This window comes from Monopterus albus, unplaced genomic scaffold, assembly GCF_001952655.1.
Source record: "Monopterus albus unplaced genomic scaffold, M_albus_1.0 scaffold60.1, whole genome shotgun sequence".
Classification (NCBI taxonomy): domain Eukaryota; kingdom Metazoa; phylum Chordata; class Actinopteri; order Synbranchiformes; family Synbranchidae; genus Monopterus; species Monopterus albus.
In genome coordinates this window covers 3235775-3247687 of record NW_018127940.1, presented here as the reverse complement: position 1 = coordinate 3247687, position 11913 = coordinate 3235775, and the positions used below count along the sequence as shown (strand labels likewise).

The 11913-nt window shown below is 40.6% G+C and overlaps 1 long non-coding RNA gene across 1 annotated transcript in view; it reads left to right on the top strand.

Annotated features, from left to right (window-relative positions):
• Nucleotides 1-7609: 7609 nt before the first annotated feature.
• The window catches only part of LOC109961955 (uncharacterized), a 26111-nt gene continuing 21807 nt past the window's right edge, over nucleotides 7610-11913 (top strand). The window contains exon 1 of the long non-coding RNA XR_002275196.1: nucleotides 7610-7721. This is a non-coding gene — a long non-coding RNA (uncharacterized LOC109961955). The remainder of the gene's footprint in view (nucleotides 7722-11913) is intronic.

The window sequence follows — 11913 nt, the reverse complement described above, 5'->3', positions numbered from 1 at the left end:
GAAATGACCCCTCCAGAATCAGAAAAACGGAACAGACAGAGACTGAGGGTGTGGATGGAGGAGGGTGGAGGGTGTCTCCAGGCATTTCATCACAGTGCAGGAGACACATAGGATATGACTGTTTGGAAGCATGAGCAGTGGCATTTGTGAATGTGTGTGTGTCCATGTGTGGGGTGTTAGGAGATGGCATGTAGGGAGAGCAGGCCTTCAGGGAGGTGTAATGTAATAGACCCGGACACACACCACATCTGAAGTTAATCCAATCAGGGAGAAGCATGGTGTTCTCATCCGCTCATGACACAAACATAAGGTCAAGAGCAGCTTGTATTAGTGCGATGATGTCAGGGAGAAGTGGTGTTGATAACTGACTTTCAGCATGTTTTAAAAGAAGAGAGAGAGAGATGAAGGAAAGCTGAGGATTTGCAGCAGGTCTAGCCAAGCAGATGTAAAATGAAGGCACATTGAGTCAGTAATTTATAGCAGGTTGAAATGAATATTATAACTTTGAATGTTTAACTGTTCAGCCATTGCCAAAACATGAAGTGACTGACTTATTTTGCCATTGCTCAAAGTAAGGTGTCCAAAATGTGCAAGTCTATGAGAAGTGAGTTCAGCTTAGTAGTGGGTTTAGTCTTGAAGAGATAAAGTAAATATGTTTTTTTTTTATCAACAAAAAAAATCAGTGGCAGAATACATTACTCCCCTACCCCCCATTACTGTAAAAATTGAAATTATCTGTGCTATGACAGAGAACTTCAAGTATCCATCAAATGCTATTTGTTTAAAGTTCATTTAGTTCTGCATTACACATGAATAATCCTCATACATGCCACCGTCTAACTCTGCCACCCACACTACATACTGTACTGCTTTAGCACTGACACTAAAAGTACATAAACCGCACTACATGCCTGAATGTGTAAATGCTTGTTTGGAGTACAACAATGGGTGACAACCATAGTAGGGCTGCACTGAGAATTGTACTGTTTTATATACAGTAAAACAGGACACACTAATAAGGGACACAGAGCATAGTACCATAATATCATCTGGGGATGGAAAGCAAATGTGCTTTTGAGAGCCAAATATACTGGCCCCTTTCATAGGCGACTTGGTTCCACCCATGATTGAATGCAACATTCTAAAAGGACTATTTACTCTTTTCATTTCCTCCTGTGTATTACAGACGTAGGAGCGTATGGTTTGCTGTATGAAAACAGGGCTTGGCCTAATGTTGCATGAAGACCGTGGTGAATTCATATTGATGGGAAAGCAGCCTCTGAAGCCCAGCAGCCATGATTTTTTTCATAAGCCACCGGGAACAAGAAGTCAGTCAGCTGACAGGTGCTAACGCCGCCAATTGTGCTGTGGATAAGAGATGTGACGTGGAGAAAAGAGGAAGAGAGAGAGAGAAAGCAAAGGCAACAACTGGCTCCTCTTTTCTAAGCACTTCTGTGTGCAGAATGTGTATGCGCTGCGTTGTGTGTGCTCCCTGCACCCTGTTCACTTCTATAGCTGGAGAGGATTTTACGGAGGAGACTGTGTAAACACCAGAATGCATGTCAAATATGATGAGTCTTGATAGCTGTAAAACATACCCAAGGACTGCTCTTCACTTATTATCTACAACCAGAGCCCTGGAGCTATGTCTGCATCCTTCTGCCTTCCCTCTACGCATGTCGCGCCACAAGTCCCTCTCTGGAAAGCATTGATTATTTTGGCATGAGCCAGGGAGAAAGAAAGGTGTGATTTCTTTTGTGTTTCTGCAAGAAAAAAAATCAGCAAAAATAAATATTTTGTGAGCATGGTGCATCCATAAGAAAAATGTGAGCACATTGGGGAAGAAATAAAGATGATGGATTTGCTAGCTGATGTGTGTGTACGCTTGCGTGACTTGTGTAAAAGAGTGTGTGTGTGCATGTGCGTTTGGGCTCTGCAGAGTTTTTGCCTGGTACAATTGGTGCATTGCTTTTGTTCATGTGCATGTCATTTTCTGAACTGTACATCTGCAGTAGTATTATCTGTATGTAATCGTGCGCCTCTATGTATCCGAGTGTGCGCTGTGTATGTGAAAGAAGCAGAAAGGGCGTGCGCTGGAGAGAGCAACCGGAGCCTCAGGCAGAGTGAGGCTCCAGGGAACCACTTGAGATTGCAGGCAGAGGGACTGATAAGGCAGCCAGCCATTCATCAGGCCAAATGAAGGCAGTAAAGTTGACTGGAGGAACCCAGGCGATGCCCCAGGATGGCAGTCGGCCTCTCATTGGAGACCTGTGACTAACACATGCGAGCAGGCACGTATGCATGTACATACACACACAAATAACCAAAGAACTGGGAAAGAAGGAAAAATGAATGGATAGGGAGGAGCTATAGGATTCAGGACTCGGGCTCATGAGGGGATAGAAGTATAATGGACCTGCAGAAGCAGAGGCCCCATCTTCTCAGAGCAACACCCAGCGACTGAGGCTCCTGTCTGGGATACACATGGCCTACTCCGCACAGAAAACATCCATCAGACAGATATTACTGTAATCCAAAGGTGATACATTAGCTTGGGTGCCAAGGGGACAGTGTGTGGTGGTGATGGATACCTTTCGAGCTCCCTGCCATTGTCACAGGGGCCTCTCAGAGAGAGCACTGCTACGGCTACTGTTCAGCTTAGTGCGGCTCTTTCTGGCTTTATGTCACTGCTTGAATTTATTCCACTGTAATGCTCTTTGTATTTTATTCTTAATCACACTACCCAGAGGATGTAGACATATTTCCACCAAAGAAAGTGCTGCAAAGTTGCACACTTATGAAAGCAATATATTACTTAAGCACTTAGTCCAGCCAAAGAGAAGAGATGAAGCTACTTAAGAGTGTTGCTGGTGTGTTTATAAGACTATATTAGTGTCTCACTGGTGCTTTGATAGAGGTTGTACCATCAATTTGCACAAAGACTCTATCTGTGCTTACATAAATCCCACCTCCGGGTTATTATGAATCTGATTTATTTGCTCTGCTTATGTTTATTATTGTGTTTTATAGTTTATATTCTGTGTTAAATGCCATCAATAGGACTGCAGAGCATGTGTGTCTCATCCTGCCAGGGATGAAAATGGTTTATGGAGCTGTGAGTGCCAATAAACAGGCAGCCACAGCCGTTTGGATGTACATCTTAATGTTTTATGCATGATAAACTCAATAGTTTAGCACAGGTTTAAGGCCAAATGGTAAGCTCTGACAGGACTTCCCGGAGGCTGCTACACACCACAGGCACAGGGCAGAGATTGAGTTGTGTGCTTGAGTAGGAATCCTGTCATATTTCTGTTTATCTGTCTGTATGTGTATCTTCCAAATGGACAGAGCCACAAGCCAAACAGAACATACATGTTTGACAGGAGAGGCCAACAACTCGTCATCCGCCTCCTGCGCCCGGTGGTGATCTGGTCATCTGGACACAGTCATCCTGATGCTGTCTTGGACCACAAAAGAGGTGTGGTGTGGGAACTGTAGGCCATGAAAGTGATCTGTCTCAGGCAAAATAAAAAGCAGACAGTCCACCAAGGACAACAGGACAGATTGATGTTATCGCCAAAGCAGCGTGCAGTGACGCACACTCTTCAAAATGTTGTGCAGCAGGCAATAATAAGAAAATAAAGGCAACCAGTGTGGAGTTTTTCTTTTAATAGATCACCGCCCAATCGATCATGATATCGACCTTTGGAAATATACGACTGCGCTGCTTTCTATTGAAATGTTTCCCCCGCTGAAGTGCTTTGTGTGCATGACTAACCAGTCAAATTTGTTGTGCAGAATGATTTGTCACTTGGAGCTGCTAAAAATGACCAAGGAAAGCAAACAAAGACGATCATTAGAACCATTGTTTGTACCAGGAACAGGCATGTTCTGTTCCATGACTACTCTGTGTCCCAAAAAATTAGAATTATAAAAAGTATTTCTATAATTCATTTAGAAAAAGCACTAATATTATTAAAATTTTTTGGAATATTTGATTAAATTATTTATTGCAGTGGACTTACCTACACATGTAAGTATATGACCTATATATGTACAGTATATGACTGCAGACATGATGGCTGATTATCAAGTGGTTATAAAATAAAACCCCTGTGTGTCTTAATGAGGTATCTAGATGAATTAAAGAGACAGCTACTAAGACAAAGCAAATTATGCTAGAGAAGCATATGCTCATCCTGGCAACACAAGTGGTGTTCGGTAGCTTTCTACTTTGGGGCAAACATTAAAATTGGCTTGTATTAGTTATTGCAACTTACAAACCTTTAATTAAGTAAATGTTTTGCTTTTAAATTTTTTTTAACAAGCTAATTTATCATTGAGATTCCAAATCTCATTTGCAAGAGAGACCAAGCCAAGACAGCAGCAACGACAGTATGGTTACAAAACATAAACCACTTTCACACAATAACTCATTTGAATGTGTCTAAAAAGGTATAAATAAAATAACTTAAAAACAAGTATGAGTTCTTTAAATTCAGCCAAAGTCACTTTCTCCTCTAATTTGAAGTCTTTCTGGTGTTCACTTCAGGCAGCAGGAGCAGCATATTTAAACACCATTTTCCAAATTCAGTCCCGGTCTTTGGTGCAGTGCGCAGCAGAAGATTCTGTGATTTCAGTTCATATCTCAAAGCACAAACAGGACTCATAAAAATGAACAAATAGGATAGCAATAAATTTAAAATAACCTTGTAAACAAAAGTCAGCCAATGAGTTGATCTGCGCACAGTGAGAGATGGCTATCCAACCAAAGAATATAACTTACAGTGATGAGTTCTAACGCGACACTCAGTGATAAATCTCACTATGATAAACTGTGTCTATAGGTTTTAGACACTGAATTGAAGCCCACATTATTAATAAGCACTACCGTGTAACCAAAAGCACTACAAAAAGCAAAGACGGAGAATGCAGTCTGCAGAAATCTTTTTTTCCAAACATTTACCACTAGTCATATGCAATGCACAATCAGCGCTGCTTTATCACTTCAACATGTTTATTGCTTCAGTGCCAGATGAGAATGACTGGCTTCCTGATAATTCACAGATCCAGCTTTCACAAAGTTTATATACCAGGTGTAAATGAGAGAATGTGTGGATTTCATCGTTTCCACCCTAGCACCTGTCTTTGCTGTGAGTGTGTCTTTGATAGCTGTTACACTGTGAGACAGACAGGCCTGTGCTAAGACGATGGCATCAAAAAAGCTGACGATTGACAGCTACTGACAGCCGTCTTCCTCCTAAACACACTTCAGGTCCCCTGTGCTCCCTCTCCTCCCCCCTCTCTCGCTCTCTCTCTGTTGGGGGAAAATTGAAGAGACTCAGAGATAAAAAGCGGGATGTTGTAAACTGGTACCTGTCACCATGTTTTGTTTTGGTCAGGGCACAGAGAACATTCGTAAAGTTTTAAAAGACATTTTTGAAGGATTTAGTACTTTCACAGCTACAATTTGAATCTCAAGTGATCTAAACAAACCCCTCGCACATGGAAATGTATGAGAATTAGTACGAGCTCAAAGCACCAGTTTTCCATGCACACAGTCAAACAGCAATTCGTTTTTACATTAATTTACTAAATATGCTAAGACAAAGTAAGTCACTGAGTTATTAAAGCCTCTTTCTTTGTGTTTCAAGACATGCCACTGAAACAGGAAACGCTGTCACCAAGGCCGAGATGCCTGACATGAAACTGAAAAAAAAAAAACACAAACAAAAAACTAAGATCTTTGGCAGGCAGATATGTACATTTATGCACACACAAAAAACAGCCATTGCATTCACATAAGCATTTGCACAAAAACACACTAAAAATCAATGCCTACATCTTTGCAAACACAGATAAACCTGCACCCACCTGGATTTCCCTGGTTGTTGCTGCATTTCATCAGCTCCAGTCAGAGCCAGTGTCTCTTCACCATGTTGAACCTGTAGAGCCATTATCTCCTGACACACTTATCCTCCACTAAATGATTTCTATTTATATTATGCAAGTCGTCTAAGTTGAAAACTTAAGGTCATTCAGAGATCCCACTTCTTTCAACTGCATTCACTGTCATTTAGAAAATGAATGGCGGCAGCTGAAAGCTCATGTTCTATCACATGATGACAGAGCGACTCTTAATGCATCTTATGATCTCTAATGTTACTGTCTTGGAGTGAAAGCCTTGGCTGGGGATTTCACTAATCTTGTTATAACTCATGCATTACATTTAGTTTCTGTATCTACCCTGTGTTCCTACTCACCTGCTCTCTGTCTCACTGGTGTACATTTTGGTCATCAAGATCACTATTGTGTGCTGACAAAAGCTCACGCAGAAGAGAAATATATTCTAAAGTTTCACTCAGTTTGAAGCTGGTTGCCTCTTCATATAATGACAGAACATTGGCTCCGAGAAGTCTAATAGGACAGAAATTGTCAAGTTACTCATTGGACAGAGGAGGAGAAAGAGGGCTCGAGCTAAATGTCTTTCTACTCTGGAAACCTAGAATGGGTGTTCTCAAATGTTACTGCAGTGTTACGTGTCAGTGCTGCAAAAACACAAACAACAGTAGCTGAAAAACACGAAGTGACTGACTTATTTTGAGTTAGGCTTCTCCTTGATTCTAAAATGTTCCATAAATGAGATGATATTATACTGAAGCAGCTAAAATTATCTCACTATAAGCTCAGTGTGCCATATAATTAGTTTCTGAGGTCATTGTGTTTTGGTTGAGTAGAGGTGTTGACACTCCTCAGCGCTGCTCTGTGAATCTGTCTTTGGGTTGTCACCGCTGTTGTATTTTCCGCACAGTGGAAATTTATTTAGCGACTTTTTATTGAAAGACTGTATCTCTGGCTGTATTTTTCAGAGTTATCTTCCAGATGTGCCATTGTGAGGATGGGATGACATGTTCATCTTACCCCTAATCTGCAGCCGTCTGCGGCACATGTTTGCTTAGGTTTTATATGTGTTTACAGAGAATGTAATTACTTCTTTTAGACATGCAGCTGTTTGAAAAACTGGTTTTATAGATCATGGCCATTGCCAAAAAGTGTAAGCTCCTTGGGTTTAAATTGTCATTTATTAAATCATAATTACATTTTCCTTAAAGTCATTAGCTACAGGGGTTTAACAATGATTTTGTGTTAGGCAAATAACTTTTTCTCTCTCAAATAAAAAAAAAAAGAATTCTCAGTGATGTGTCTGGATTATTTCCCCTAGTTTAGCTAACAAAGTGCAGAAATGATTCATGGCAGATGAAGGCATAATTCATAATTAGATTGCAGCTTGGTAGACTAGAATATATTAATGATGAAGACACATACACACGGCCTTTAATCAAATATTCCTCTCTTCCCTCTCACTTGCTCACTCATTGCTCGCTCATCTGTAGTCAGCTGCTAGGTCACGCTACCAAGTTGTGGTAACGTATTGTTACAAGAAATTATGCACGAGCACGAACAAGCCAGCCACTAAGTGATGGCCACAATATGCATTTGCCTTTAAAACTTAAAGGCATAGTTTAATTTATTGAGGGTGTCACATGGCAGGAGTGAGTAATTATTCCCAGCACCCCAGTGGACCACAGTAGTTAATGTATTCCAGGGCCCTAGGGGGAGCTGTCAGGAGGAGGACACTCTCGCTGCTGCTCTGTTCACTGACCATGTTGAATGGCTCAGGACAAGATTCTCAATACACAACCACAAATCACTCTCTGGGGGTATGTAATTCTGCTTATTTTGTCCTAAACCGCTTCCCTGGTTTTCAAATTTCACTGCTCTCCATGAACTCTAAAGTGTAGATTTTATGTTGTTTGCTAAAGTTTCTTATATGCCTCCTTCTTGAAAGGTTGAAGAGGCAGTCACAGAAGTTTTAGTAGGTTTGTTTTTTGTATGCTTGCTTTTTCAGGAAGCAGTTATAGATTTGCTGTTGGTTTTGAAGTCTGAGCCATCAAACATTTGTGTTTATCACTTGAGAAAACCATTGTTTTGTTGACTTCCTGTCTGCTGTTGAATGTGAGGCTCTGGCAACTGGTCATTTCTCATCTGAGCAGCTGCCGACAATAACTTATCAAGCAGGAGAATACAACCTCTCTCCCTGTTTAGGTCACTAACTGGGTCAGCTGTGTTCACAAACTGGCCTGCTTTTTGCAACCCAGTTATCACCTCACTGTTAGGTGTGGTTTAACCCTCAGTGTCTTGTTGTTTGTTATGAGTGGATCAAACGACTGCATGTATGTGAAAAATGTCACTCATAGTAGGGGACCCATGGATAATTTCATCTCAGCTTCCTTCAGCTCTTACAGCTCATTCTTTTGATTTTATTGCTTAACTTTACTGTTCTGATCCACGTTCACTGCTCCCATTGCTGCAGACAGCTTTGGACATTTTAAACCTGCTTCTTGGTTCAGACCTGCAGTGACTACATTGCACATAGTGACAGAAATTAATAATATTTTTTAGAAATCCAACATCAGAACCAAACACATCACTTTCTACCTGCCTTCTAATTTTACTGAAATTCCTTGAAAAGAAAAAACAAAAATAAACACCTTGCTTGCTTTGAGAAGGTCATATTGGTTAAAAAAACAGTCACTGAGAAATCATACATAAATTAACATTCATTGTGACTCATAGTCTTCATTCTGCACATAAGTGTTTGTTAATTCTGGCATAGGTAAAAAAAAATTTGATCATCAAGTTACTGAACAGTCAACCCAGTCAGGGACATTTGACTGGAAACACTGAAACCGCTTTCACCGGGTTCAAGTAAAGTGTAGCTTTAATTTCAATCCCTCACTCTGCCCATGAATATAGCTTTAAGACAAATAAGAGGCCTTGCTCTTTTAAACACCACTGATAATAAGTGTGCCTTTTGCATCCATGAGAAATCTCCCATTATCTATTGATTCAGTCTCACCCTGTGTCTCGGTGACTTACGCCTCCCTCTAATTCCCATTACCGGGAACACTGTACCCTTATCAAGGGAAACAATAAGCCACTTGTCAGTGCAGCAAGAAAATATGAGGAAGCATCTGCCCAATCCAGAGGAACTCATGACTCTGTGATGTAAAAGTGCCCTGCATCCCTCCCTCACTGCAGCCCTGTGCCTTTGTCAATCCTCCCCTGTGACCTCTACAAAGGTGCGGTGGCAAGGTGGGAGCAGTGGTATGCAAGCAACTGACCAGTGGAGTAAATCTGATAATCAGGGGGTCAGAAATTGAATTTTGCTCCTTCTACAAGGGGAAGGGCTTTCACATGGTGCAGTGTGGGGGATTTGTGTAAGATGCACAGGTTGGAGTTCAGGGAGGGATGGCTGGTTGGAGAGGGACACCCACCCTTTTTCATCTACTGCCCTGAAATAGAAGCCTTGTTCCAGAGCCGTAAATCTGTCAAAGAGATATGTCACTGTCAGTGATGGCATCCAACTTTTTTTTTTTCCATCCTCTGCTGCGCTGGCTGTTATCTCCTTCCTCCCTGCTATGTCTCCCTGCTCTTTAAGACAAAGGGTAATAAAGCTATAAATTGTGTGGTCTGCGGAAGGTATGGGCATTCTGTCTGGGAGATGCTGTAAGAACTACCATAAAGCACCCTCAAAGTCATAGCTAAAGATTTACAGTTATTTAACATCCTCCTTTCCCCCTAAATTACAGTGATAAGAGAATTAAGTGATGGCTATAGGTTCTTTGTCCTTAGTCTATTGATTTTCTTCACCCCTCAGAAGGATCCTGAACATTATAATTATTGAGCCCTGCAGTTTGATGCAGGTTTACAGAGTAGGAGAGCTGCCCTCAGTTCAATTCTAACACAGTTAAAACAAAAGGCACCTGTTTTTCAATTTGGTAATGGGCTTCCAATTATGCTTCATTTACCTTATTTGGCCAGAAAATGTTTTATCTGAGGCCTCTGTGCTATAAACAGCTTCTTTGTGTGCTGACAAAACCTCAGTAACAGCTCTATTTATCTTGAATTCAGGGCCCCTCTTCCTCAGCAATTATTCAGCCTTGTGGATAGAGGGATTTTTTTGTGATACATGTTTTTCATTAAGAACATGTCTCCTGTCGTTAGTGATTTCCTCGACACAGTGACATCATAAAAGCATCACTGTTACTTGCAGATAAAAATCAAGATCAACTAATATATGTCACTGTTTATCCCCACATTATGAATGCTGTATCCTCACTATAAAGTGCTGCTGTGAAGACAGAACATACTCTTGTCCTTCTGCCTGTGTGTTTTCAGATACTCTGTTACCAAAAACATGGACGTCTCCCCTTCAATTGTTGACTATGGTTGTGAAGGTGAATGTCATTTTTTTTTATTTCTTTAGAAAGGATTTCATGAAGAAACAGTTCAATACTGTACAGTCACCCACAGCAGACTTCTAGACTGATCTAAAAGAGGAGAGTTCAGCTGCTGAATTATTTCTATTCTAGTTATAAAGAAACAAAACATCTGAATGTAGGAAATGTCTCCATTTCTGAACAGGTGTGTGTTTATTCAGAGGTTTTGTCTGCCCACTGTGTGAGCATGTCATGTGTGTGCATATGGGTATTTGAACCTGTGTGACATATAAATGATATTTGTGTCATTTTGGGGCCCTGGATCAGTTCACTATACTGTAAATTGATATTTTGCTTTTAACATTTACTCATTTTTTTATCATGTTATGTAATACCAAACCTGCAATGACCTCCTGTACAGCAAAGACTCACTAATTAAAACATCATGTCAATTGTGGCTTAGTAAGGAAACAAAGCAAATAAATAAACATTATTTATTTACTGCAGTGGACTACCTAGCCTATAATGAATGGCAAAACTAAATGATCCCTCTAAAGACAAGAAAATATGTTTGCTGAGTGTATGTATGGAAAAAAAAATACAGTAGATACAGTAGATAATTATTTCTCACGCTCCTCCAGCACGAGTTGGGTTATACAAAACAGTTTGATATCAGTGTTGTTTGTCACTAAGGCTGCAACTAATGATTATTTTTTTAATGAATCTATAGAGTTTTTTTTTTTCAATTAGTTAACAAAACTAATACCCATGACTTCTATCACTGACTTTTCAACCTTTTATTCAAGCATTTTGTCATAAGATCAGACAAAACTCATGTTAATAAATACCTGCTGGCTCATTGTTTTGGGGTCAGACAGGTCCAGGATGTTTTCCTGCTGTTGGTATGACATTTCTCTTCTGCAAAGTTTGCAGAGCACCATTCAGTTCTCTTTAAAGAATTCCCCTAGTTCTGACATTGGGTTTGCACTTTTGGGAATAAAGTTTCATTTTTACTATGCCCTGGGGCCTATTTCAAGAAGGCGGTTTTGTCGAAACTCAGAGTTTGTTAACCCCGAAATGAGGGCAACTCGGAGTTTTCGGTTTCAGAAACGGAGGTAACTTAAACCCATGAAGCGGGGTAAGTTAAACCCGTTTCACAAAGAGAGGTAATCTAAACTCAGAGTCAGTTACTATGGCAAATTACTCTGTGAACCTAACCTGCTGGCGAGCAGGTTTTGTTCGGGAAACTCAGAGTTTCCTCCGGGTCTCCGCCCCTTTTTAAAGTGAAAGGTGTTTAATACCTCATTTAATCTTTCAGTACATTCATAGATTGCACACGTTTCCGTCACGCAGAGACCAAAATGGCGTGTCCATTCATAGAGGATCCTGTAGAGGAGGACGCTGTATTAATTCGCAGGGAATTGCATTTACGTCGGGAGAGGATATTGAGGCCACGAGTTGATTTTTTGTCATATCCACATGTATTTTTATTTGAGCGGTACCGTTTGTCTAGAGAGTCCATAACATATATCAATAATCTTATCCACCCATACATCAGACACATCACCCATCGTGGCCGTACTCTTACATCCGAGCAGATGCTTTGTGTTGCATTACGATTTGTTGCAAA